Below are 12490 nucleotides of genomic sequence, written 5' to 3'. Positions count from 1 at the left end.
ATTATAGAAGAGACATGGGAGGAGCTGATGGGAAGCTTAAATCACAATGAGAAACAAATAACATTCAGACGAAACAGTAACATTCAGGCTGATGGTCACCTGCCTTGCTATTCTTTTGATCTATCATCTAGTTAAAGACTGCCTATATACTTGTATCTTCGCTGCATGTAATGAATGATTGGCATAATCCTAACTCTTTAATTGTTGTTGTTATACTAGTTCTGTTGAAAGAAGGTTGCGAATATTGAAGTATTTTGTTGCTCTGAATTTTTGAAGATTGTTTGTCATTTCAATTTGGTAGCCAACAGTAGTATGAACAAATGGTGGTTTCAAGTAGAGGTAAAAGAAATGTGCTTCTTATTGTAGCATCCTACTTGAGGTACCAAACCTCTTATTGATTTCACGATGAACACATTAAAGGCACCAGCTGTTTTGCCATGACCAAGTCTAGAAAAAGTTCAAAAGTTTTTCTCTTTCATTTTGGCCGGAGCCAAAGGCACCGTCAGGGGCGGAGCTACAATATTAAAGGGGGGTTCGGGCGAACCCAAAGAGCTTTTGCGCAGACCCTGTATTTTTACTATATAAAAACAGTAAAGGTAGCTATTGTTTACTTACGAACCCACACACACAAATAAGCGGATGGTTCAGTGGTAATGCAGAGGTTAGAGAAGCTCTCTCTTTCCAGAGATCGTGGGTTAGAAACTGTGGGTTAGAAACCCCACCAATGCAGGTTTTTTTTTTTTTTTTGTTATAATAAGCAAGATTCTCTTTTAATTCACTTTTTAAAACTAGAAGAACGTATAAATTGAACTTGTGCAGTTCTTTTCCTTTGGGGGTAACTTTTTCCCTTTTTGCTATCATACAGAATATTATACAAAATTTCTTTTAACACTTTATATTTTAAAAATAAATTATAAAATTGACAAATCAATAAGCAAAAAGCAAATCGAATTCTCCTGATACTTGTTGCTACCATTCTTTTTCATCGTTTTCTTTCACAAAGCCAAACCCAAAATTAGATTTTTAAAATATATTAAATACTGAAACTTGTTCGTTAGTTTGATGGTTGTTATCAGGGGTGACTCAAGGGTGAAGCTAGTAAAACCTTTGCTTTAGCCCCCCAAACTTTTGTGGCCCCAAAATTTTTATGGTTGAATTTTATGATTTTATTTTTTCTTAGACAATATTGAAGATTGTAAAAAGAAGTAAAAAATTTATATAATAAAAGAAGGGAACAAACTATCTACTTTTTAAGAGAAATATTTTAGAACTTTGAACTAAATTACTCAAAATCTTCATATTATTAAATAAAGTTTTTACAACAACATCTAAGATAATGTATTTAAAACATATGACTAACATCTTATTAACTTGAATTAATCCTCACTATTATAAACATTAATGATAATGTTACTATGTGAAGTAAATGCAACAATTATAAAATAAAAATAAAAATAAAAAATGCAAGACTAGATTTTTTTTTATTTTTTTTATTTTTTTTATTTTTTTTATGTAGTATATATTTAAGGTCTCGGATTAAAATTTAGCTTTAGACATTAATTTTATTGAGATGCCCTTGGCTGTTATACGTTAGCTTGAGGTCGTTGTCCTGTCTTAAAATTCCGAACCTCCCAGACCTCAAATCCTGGCTCCGCCTCTGAGCACCGTACACCATATTATGATACTTGAATTTTATGTGTTGCTACATGGTGATAACCCATGACTCCTTGTCGTCGAGCACCCACATAACATGACAAATTAAAATCTTTGGCCATTTGCCTTCTTTCAACAATGAAGTTCTTCTTCTGGATTAGACCAACTGGGTTAGTTTAGATAAAGTATATCCAAGTTCTAGTCTTCTACAAATATGAAACTTATCGTCTTTATGTCAAGTATGAGTAGTGGCAAGTTCTGGACAAGGGGGGGGAGGGGAAATCCTAGACAAGCTTCAATGACTGCCAACAAACAAAGGGTTGAAACAAAATCTTTAGGCTATAAAAATAAATATAAAAAGCACAGAGTCTAATCAACATATGTATATTATATTTGAAATGAATCAACAGAAACATGGCAAGTAAATGCAACAAATGGAACTCATAATTAACTGAAAAATCAATCTTTTTCAGAAGTGAAGTACAAGCCAGTAATTGAAGACTCATAAGAATCAAAAAGAATATTAAACTATAACCCAAGAATTAAGGATTCAATAGAATCAGCAAAAACTAAAGATGAGATATTTTAAAGACCAATAGAATAGAATCAAATAAAAGGCATATGAATTAGACACTTGTTATTTTCAACAATACAAAGAATCCCATAAATTAGGACCAAACAAAATCAATAAAAAGAGCTTATGATTGAAAATAAAAAGCATAAATATTGATACCTAATGAAGGGAAGAGTGAAAATCAAGAGATAGACCAATTGAAAACAGCAAGCAGACCTTACTTGCTGAGCACCAACATGAACCATAACAATAGCTATAGGTGCCGATAGGACCGTCATACAATAACTCACGAAATCATGAAAGATAGACTGAAATCGGTCAAGCCAAAAGGATATACACATGTATATAACTGGACATGATAGTACGGGACAACAAGGCCGTCATGAACTTATGTACGACAAAACATAGGCCGGCGAGACGATACAACATATGTATATATGACAAATTTCAACAAGCCTCTAAGTACGTACATGATCATCATAAGGTGGGGACAGGGCCCCGCCATACCTATATGTCCACAAAAATCATACCAAAAGAAACTAGCAACTCCAGGACAAGTAGAGCGCTCCAATACCAACGCTGAGTGGGGCAACCTACTGATCTGGACCGTCACCCTGTCCATCGGAACCTGCGGGCATGAAACAAGAGGCCTCAGGCAAAAGGATGTCAGTACGAATAAAGTACCGAGTATGTAAGGCAGAAAACAACATAAATAAGACATGAAGATAACATGGGATAAGAAGATCAACCTGAACATCTGAAATGCCTCTGAGGGCGATGATATGCATAAGTACAGTATATATGCATATATAACGCCATCATACATATATATGAGTATATAACGCCAACGGCCATCTGTGGGCATCATCATCATGTCCAACTGATCAGTGGCGTATATAACGCCGTCGTACTATATATATATATAACACTATCAGGCCTCTGTAGGCATTATCTTTATAGTATCATGTATATATAAATGCATAAGTATGATAAAGATCATTCAGAGCCTATCGGAGTGACGTAAGGCCGTTACACCTCCGATTAATATTATAGGCATCGTTACCATCATTATGTGCCTCAACAGGACTTAAGGATCATACATTTAGACAAGCTTGAACAATAGTATAAGGAAGTGAACAACATAGACATCCCTAGCTACTAAGAGTAGATTCATTATGGAATAGCGTTTCGTTTACATTTCGTTTCACTTTAGATCATGCCAAAAGAAGGAGGATTAGCCTTAACATACATCGATCTCATTGTTTCCACAATCCTTTTGAAGCAGCCCACAATACAACTTAATCTACATTATACAACAAGGTTTACGGTTAATGTCGTGAAGAGACTTGATCGAATCTCTACGTTAGTAACTTATCCATATAAATTTGGGCAAAGATCTCCCCCATAACTTGGACTATCTCCAATTCCATACATCAACAACAACATAGCAACACCACAAGTACAACATCAACAAGGTCCCATATATAAATAACAAATCATCAATATCTCACGACGACCGGCAAGCTCGGATTGGAATCCCATATAACCCATATCATGAATTTCTTACTTTAACTCAACAACATCTATAACAAGATAACAAGTACATTCATCAAGTTTTCCAACCTTATATCATACAAAAATAACAAAAAAAACAGCCCATGAAACTCAACAATCCCAAACAGCATCTCTACAAGCTAGTTTATGTTTTCTTCAACCATTTACATCAACCAACACCAAAATAACCTTAAGCACAAGCAAGAAGATAATATATTGACCCTTTTAATCACATTTAAAAGATAACATGTACGGTCCATACATCACATGTGTGGTCTGTACATTTGGATCATATCAAGCCATGGCCAAAATCACCTTTCTGGATAAGAGGTACAGTGGTATACTCTAAGAAAACGGTCCGTACTTTTGCCCGATTTTTTCGGTTTTCGACAAAATGTATTCTCTTTAACTTGTTCAACCCCGAAACATGAGGTACGTGCTTAACACTTGTTTAAAATCTTCTTTAACCTTATAGGGCTTACATAGCCTCTTAGGGCTTATGTTAGTTTACGTACGACGTAATGACGACATAATTTCTTTAGCAGTTAATCCAAAATTTACACAAGCCCAAAACACGTAATTTCAAGTTTACCTGAATGAGTAGCATCGGGATCCTCTCTGGCAACAGCATCATCACTAGGATGAGTCACCTCCCTCTTACCAGCAATAGCTAAACCTAGAGCCATCTCCTTCCCAGCCCTAGCGACAGCATCCTCGACAGCCTCGTGGATCGCCTGCTCCTAGCAAAAGCAATCGCCTACTCCCTCGCAATAGCGACAGCAACATCAGACTTCGACTATAGACAGGCCCTCCATATGACGAGTGAAACACATACTGCGAGAGACGCCCATGTGGGGAAGCCAAAATCGTACTATCTCACGGACACGCCCACGGAAAGTCCACATAAAGCATATAATAAGCCTAAATCAGTAGGCAGAGGCCTAAGAAGCATCGTGATACAAAAGACATTGGGAGATTCAAATAAAAACACAAAATAAAGAGGGTAACCAACCGATACGCGGAAGTGCATCAGAAAAATCACAAACCAAATCGTCAATAGCCCAATAGGCTGGTACCAACTTACCCTCTATTTGGATGGTTGTTTTTCGTGGTTCATTAATGTACAGTATGGTATGATACAGTATGGTGTTGTATTGTATTGTACTGTATTAACGAACACAGTGTTTGGATAGACTGTATCATTTGTTGTGGTTTAATAACATTTGTATTGTTTGGTTTGACTGTATGGTACTGTATAATAACTTTTAAGTTTACTAAAATACCCTTAACTTTTAATTAGAAATTAGTTTATACATATTAATAAAACTCAGGTAAAGAATAAAATAGGAACTTTAAAAATAAGTACATAATGCGTAGAGGTTGTGGAGGGGTGAGTGATGTGAGGTGGTTGGTTGTGGGATGAGGGTGGGGGGTAGTGGGTGGTAGGGTGGGGGTGAGTGGTTATGAGGGTGGGGGTGGGTGGTGGTGAGGGGTAGTGGGTGGGGTTGGGTGGTGGTGAGGGGTAGTGAGTGGGGGTGGTGGAGGGGTAGGTGGTGTGAGGTGGGTGGTTATGGGATGAGGGTGGGGTTAGTGAGTGCTAAGGTGGGGGTGAGTTGTTGTGGGGTGGGGTTGGGCGGGGGTGAGGGGTAGTGGGTGGTGGTTGGGATGGTGAGGGTGTGTAGCAAAGGAGTAGGGTGGTAGGGCGGGGGTGGGAGTGAGTGGCGGGGTAGGGTTGGGTGAAGGGTGGGGCAGGGGTAGGGTGAAGGCGAGTGGTAAGGTGGGAGTGGGGATGGGGGTGGGGTGGATGGTGGAGGATGGGGTATAATGGAGAAATGAAATACGTAACCACGGAAAAATTACTAAATTTGTGGTTACAAAAATTAGAACTTTTCATGGTTATATAACCATGGGATGAACCACGGGTTTACAACACCATACCACATAATTTTAAGAATAATGAAAACAAACATGGTTTCATAGAAAACCATACATTAATGAACCACGGGAAACGACTATCCAAACAGGAGGTTACTCTCTCTGGGGTGATCGAAGCTGGCATATTTTCACCCCGAACCCTAGGACGCATAAGGTAATCATTCAAACAACCGAATGCATTTCCAGCAACTAACATAGCAATGACGGCAAAGATGTTCCGATGGAGAAAGGTCTCTACAAGTAAGAAGGACATAGTCGCCACAAGAAAAATCACAGAAAAATAAAACCATAATTGTCTTTCAACTGGAGACATTGCTAAAGAAAGAAGGAGAGAGCAAAGAAAGAAAGAAGAAAGAGCAAAGAAAGAAGAAGAGAGTTAAAATGGCGAAATTTAAGAATGACGCTGAGTCCGTACCGGTTTTCTTATTGGCTTTTTTCCTGAGGTTCAATAATAAAGTGTTGATTACCTGAAAAAAAGGATTGGGGACTTAATTGGAGTAAACTAATGTCCAAATTTAGGGTTCTTCTTTACGGACATGTCGATATTGTTATTAGGTAGGCCCCTAATGTACATATAAAACATTCCGCTTATGGATTGACTTTATTTAGGTAAAAAATTTTAAGCAAATTAATAAAATGTAAACTTTTTTTCTTTTATTTTCAGAGATCTTAATATAATAATTCTTGAAATATTTTGATACCGTAATATACTTCCGTGCAAAATCTAAAAAAAAAAATTGCTAGAAGGACTTGTGGTTTACATTACCATAATATATCATGTTTTATGAACTATTTGGTTCCAGAAAAAAATATCAAACTATACATTCTACATTTATTCTTTTGTTGAGGAATTATTTAACTAACTTATAAATAAGACAAAATTTAAAATTTAAGAAATTGACACTTATGCTGATGTTAGTATATTCTAATTCTAATTAAATCATATATATCTAAAATATGAAAAGTAGTTACTTTTATTAATTTAAACTTTCTTTTTTCTTTCAAAAAATGCATGTGAGAAAATAACATTTTCCCCTTCTTCTTTTTTTCTTGCACTCTAAGTGAAATATTAATTTGTAAAATTTACGTCAATAATAATATTATAAATCCACTATCAGTCTCAAGAAAGTTAGGATCAACTAAATTTAAATAATTAAATCATATCTCAATACAACAACGTACCTAAAAAAATTATTTGTTCTCGCTTTTATTTTTGTAAAGGTATTGATTTCTTTTCCTACAATGGAAAATTATGTTAAAATATCATACCTAAATTTATATTTTCAAAATAAAAGATAAGATCAAGAGAATTTTAATTATAATCTTAGAATTTATAAAGTATATATCATTTAAAGACTTCTGTCTCAATACCAAATGAGGTCTTCAAAGTTATTAGTATTATATATTTTTTTGTCTTTATGGATAGTTATTTCTTTTATATGACATCATCATCATTCAAAACTTTTTAACCATTTTAAAGAGTCTTAATTTTTTTTATATTTATCAAATTGAAAGTGACAACCTAAGTAATAAAAGAACAAAATACGGATAAATATATGACACAAAAAAAGTCATGGTACATACTTCACTTGAAAAAAGTTGAACTAAGGAGCCATGTAATTACCAAAAAGATCATGAATTATTAGAAACATGCATTGGTATATCATGCAATAAATAGCAAGTACAAGGGCAAATTTGGAAGAGCTCTTCTTTTGATTAGCAAGATGCTCAACTAAATAGTTGAGATGCAACTAAGGACTACAAAGATCATTGGATTGCCCCTTATTTATTATAATAATCTATCTGACTAAGGGCTAAGGCCATCTTATTTTAGTAAGGATATTACATATTGTCTGTAATAGCAATAACGGATACTAATGTGGACGACATGCAGTGCTAATCACAACGATTCTGAGCTCCTTTTCTAAAATTACATGTATATATATATATATATATATTAAAACTGTGAAGGGCCTTAAAAATATTGATTGAACTTTTTGCCCTTTATTAAAATTCTCTGCAATAGACAAAATAGTCATTTACTAATTTCCTAATATGTGGAATTTTAAAATTAATTAAAAATTATTTTTTTAACTCCAATTAAAAACCTACTTAGGTTAGAAGAAGACATCTATAAAAGAACCTACTTAGGTTCAGGTTTGTCCAGACCACTTCACACCTTTAATTTTCTTTTCTTCTTCTTTATGCGAGTCCGGAGCCAAAATGGCTTCTTTTTGCAGCCATTACACCAAAATGGCATGCCTTTTTTTTTTTAAACCCAAATGGGTATTTCGTGCAATGTTGCACGAAATGCAACAAATTTTGTTTTTTTTTTTTAATTTCGTTTTTAATATAAAAAACGAAATTAAAAAAAAAAAAAAAATGCAACAAATTTCTTTTTTTTTTTTTTAATTTCGTTTTTATATTAAAAACGCATTTCGTGCAACATTAACTGTCTTCTTTAGCAATGCCATAAACAGCTGAAAGAACAGAAATACAACTATCCTTGTGGTGAAAGCACGTTTCATTTCAAAGTTATGCCGGACCCGGCATAACTAAACATAACTAAAAGTCTGCCCCCTCCGGCAGACTTTTAGTTAAACACAACTAAAAGTCTGCCGGATCCGGCATAACTAAATATAACTAAAAGTCTGCCCCCTCCGGCATATTCGACTTGCATTTCTAAGAAAGTATGCCTCGGATCGAGCTTGCATTTTAATCTTCTTATGCGAGATATTGTTCCAACTCACATGCTTAATCTCGGTTTACAAATTAACAACAATTAACATAAGTATGAATTCGACTTGAGACAAGCAACCCAGCGATATGTCCAACTTAACGGAATATAGAGTACTAGATTTTTCGAATGCGAGCTATTAAATTTAAAGTAACCATAAAACTTTGCGTCCATGACGGTGAGTTTGTGGTAATTAAGTTATATCCCAAAGAAATTAACAAATCAATATTATAGATTCGTGTGGATCCTCGTATATATACTTCAAAACCTAACAATAAATTGTTCGAATTAAGCGAATAGTAGTTAGTATCTCACGTTAATGACAATGGGTTCGTGCCTCTGTGGTGTTTAACAATTAACATCTTGCTATACAATGCAACCCATAATTAGTTTGGAATGACAAATACATATATATGCTTCAAGGCAAAGTCGCCCATAAGGCATAAGTATGCCCCCATCGGCATAAGTTTGATAATTCGTTAACAAATTTATGCCGATGGGCATACTTTTAATGGGCAAACTTGTATCTTGGACCGGCATAACTTTGTGAAGGAATTATCAAAGTTATGCCGGACCCGGCATAACTAAACATAACTAAAAGTACGCACTCCGGCGGACTTTTAGTTAAACACAACTAAAAGTCTACGGATCCGGCATAAAACTTTGCGTCCATGACGATGAGTTTGTGGTAATTAAGTTATATCCCAAAGAGTTGGAGTGGTCAAAAACATTGAAGATTTGTCTATGTATTAGTGTCCTATGTAATTTTATGTTTTTTTCTTGGTTACGGTAGTAGTACTAATTAGGTTGAAGTGAAGTTGTACTTAGATGATTAACAATGGTTGTAGTACTAATTAGGTTGAAGTGAAGTTCTATTTAGATGATTCACAATGTAATCTAATTTTGGTTAGCATATTGAATATGATTATGATGACTTTGTGAAGCAATACGTTATACCATCACAGTTAGTAATGGTTAGCCTATTCAACATGTTAACACTAACAAACATTCAATGGAAAATGCGGAATGAGAAAATAGCAACTACCATTTCAATGCAAATCTAGACAATAAGCATTGACCATTTGAATGCAAACCTGAACAAAACACCAACTATTCAATGCAAACCTGAACAAAACACCAACTATTCAATGCAAACCTGAACAAAACACCAACTAACATTCAATGCAAACACGAACAAAACACACAACTTCATGCAAAATATGGACAATAAACCGATAACCGGTACCATATGCAAAATAAGCTGGACGATGTAGCACTAATTGTCAACAAAAACTACCAAGCTACATTGTTTGCTTACATATCCAAGTTTCACCAAAATAGCTAGCTTAAACATAGAAATAACGCAGACTACTTCATTGGAGATTTTCCTTTTCCTTTTCTTGATCTTGTTTGAACTCCAAGAGCCTTTGATCTTGTTTGGATTCTATGATTAGCACTTTGCACTTGGAGTTGTCTTTGTGTAACTGCTTTTGTTCCTTTCCACTTCAATCCTTTGCTTGGGTTTGTATCCAATATCACTGTGACCAAGAGTTTGAATTCATTGCCTTAGATGTGGACACCAACTGCTAGGCATTCCTTGCTTGCAATTTAAATTGGTTAGTGTCATAAAGTGGCTAAAAATAATAACAATGACTTAGATGATTGAGAAACACTTACATTAACACATTTGTATCCAGACTCAGACACAAATACACCCTGTCCAACAACCCTTGGCCTCTTGTACTTAGTCCTGCCCCCTCCCATGCTTGTAGATGCATCTTGAGTGTCATGAACACTACTTTTTCTTGTACTTCCAGTTGATGACTGCTGGGAAGCATTAACCTAACAGATAATAAGTTAATATTTGACTAATTAATGGTAACCAAAGTAATGCATATTACAGTTACCTTTGTAGTTGCTTTAGGCCTTGGAGGGACTGGTGGCTTTGTGTATTTCCTATTGGCAGTTAGTGGAGCAGTTGGTGGAGCAGTTGGTCGTGCCTCTGTGGTGTTTAACAATTAACATCTTTGCTATACAATGCAACCCATAATTAGTTTGGAATGACAAATACATATATATGCTTCAAGGCAAAGTACGCCATAAGGCATAAGTATGCCCCCGTCGGCATAAGTTTGATAATTCGTTAACAAATTTATGCGATGGGGGCATACTTTTAATGGGCAAACTTGTATCTTGGACCGGCATAACTTTGTGAAGGAATTATCAAAGTTATGCGGACCGATACTTATGCCAAGTACGCCCACAAGGCATAAGTATGCGGTCAGGCATAACTTTGGTAATTCCTTAACAAAAGTATCTTTGGTCCGGCATAACGAAATTTAAACTACGCCTTGCGAATTTTTTTTTAAAATTTTGATTTGCACGTGGGTTCGAACCGGAACCTATGGGTGTTAGCCGAAGGGCAAAATTTAAAGATTTCAAACAAGTCTAGTATTATAAATCATTGGTTCAAAGATTAATGGAAAGGAAGAAAATTGATGGCAAAGAGAAGAAATTTAATGGAGGAATTCTTGAAATTTCTAATATATGGTGGAGGAGAAGGGGTTGTGGTGTATAAATAGGAAGAGAATAGAGAGAGAGACGTTGGGGAAGGAAAATATTAAAGGAAAATGGTTATTTTAAGTTTTTAACGGTTAAAAACTTAAAATAACTTAAAATAACCATTTTCCTTTAATATTTTCCTTCCCCAAAAAAAAAAAAACAAAATTTGTTGCATTTCGTGCAACATTGCACGAAATACCCATTTGGGTTTAAAAAAAAAAAGGCATGCCATTTTGGTGTAATGGCTGTAAAAAGAAGCCATTTTGGCTCCGGACTCTTCTTTATGCTTTGAATGCTGTAGTGTTGAAATCCCAGCTTTAGCTCTTGTTGGATACTTTTTAAGCTTGAGTATATTATAGTAATTGATTTCAAAATAAAAAAAGTGGTACAGCAATGAAATATTTTTGAGAGATGATCCAAATTATTTTAAAAGCATGAAGGTTCTTAGAATGTTGATTGAACTTTTTGCCTTTAAAGACTCTACGATAAACAAAATTTTCATTTAATAATATTTAGAACTTTAAAATCAACTAAAATTTAGTTATTAAATCTTTTCGTATTTGACTAAAAACTCGGACTTCAAATTAGATTTGAATAATATTGTTTTCCTTGTTTAAAGTTCGAGGAAGAAGATACCAACTGGGAGAGCAGATCTCAATATTTGGTTCGAAATATGTTTCCATATTCAATGCTTTATTTTTGGCATAATCTCCTTTAATTTAGGGTCAAGTTACATTCTGAATAAACGGATGATTAATTAGTTCATCCACAGTCAATCTACCAGAATCATTATAAAGCAAACAATTTGTCACAAAGTCTTTTGCCGTCTATGAAACGCTGTCCATAAACTCATCACTTAGCTTACCTATAATTTTGATGAACGTTGAATGAACAAATAAAAATTCTATAGATTTAAGTTACAAAGAGTAAAATTTTCATTTACCATTTTCATCAAGTTATTATTAATTTTTTTTTATAATATTAATAGTCATTTAGTGTATGGCCTAATATCCCTAAAACACCCTTTTCGTGGTCTAATCTTTGGTGTCTATAGCTTGCGATAACGGGTGATTCGGTTATTTAATTGACGAGTAAATTTTAGAATATATGTATTTAATGTGTGTGAATAGTTTATTCATAGAAATATTATTTGCACACATATAAGGTGTAAGTGGGTAAATATGGTATTTGACGGAGTGGATAATTTTTAAATAAAACAAAATGGTGGATTAAAAAGATTATTTTGGACAATGATTTTAGTTGGGGAGTAATAGGACAAGCCCATAATTAAATTATGTGAGTAGGGGTTAAATATTGAATTTTAGTGGGAGACTAAAAAAAAAAAAAAAAAAAAAATAATTAGTGGATTACGGATAAATGTCATAGTGGACATCATCCACCCACTAATTTTGTTGAACTTTGGAATATACTTTTATGGGAGATTAATCATTTAATTAATCAATTGTGGATTTTTG

This window comes from Lycium ferocissimum, chromosome 1 (genome assembly GCF_029784015.1).
Source record: "Lycium ferocissimum isolate CSIRO_LF1 chromosome 1, AGI_CSIRO_Lferr_CH_V1, whole genome shotgun sequence".
Taxonomy (NCBI): Eukaryota; Viridiplantae; Streptophyta; class Magnoliopsida; order Solanales; family Solanaceae; genus Lycium; species Lycium ferocissimum.
This window is presented reverse-complemented; position numbering follows the sequence as displayed.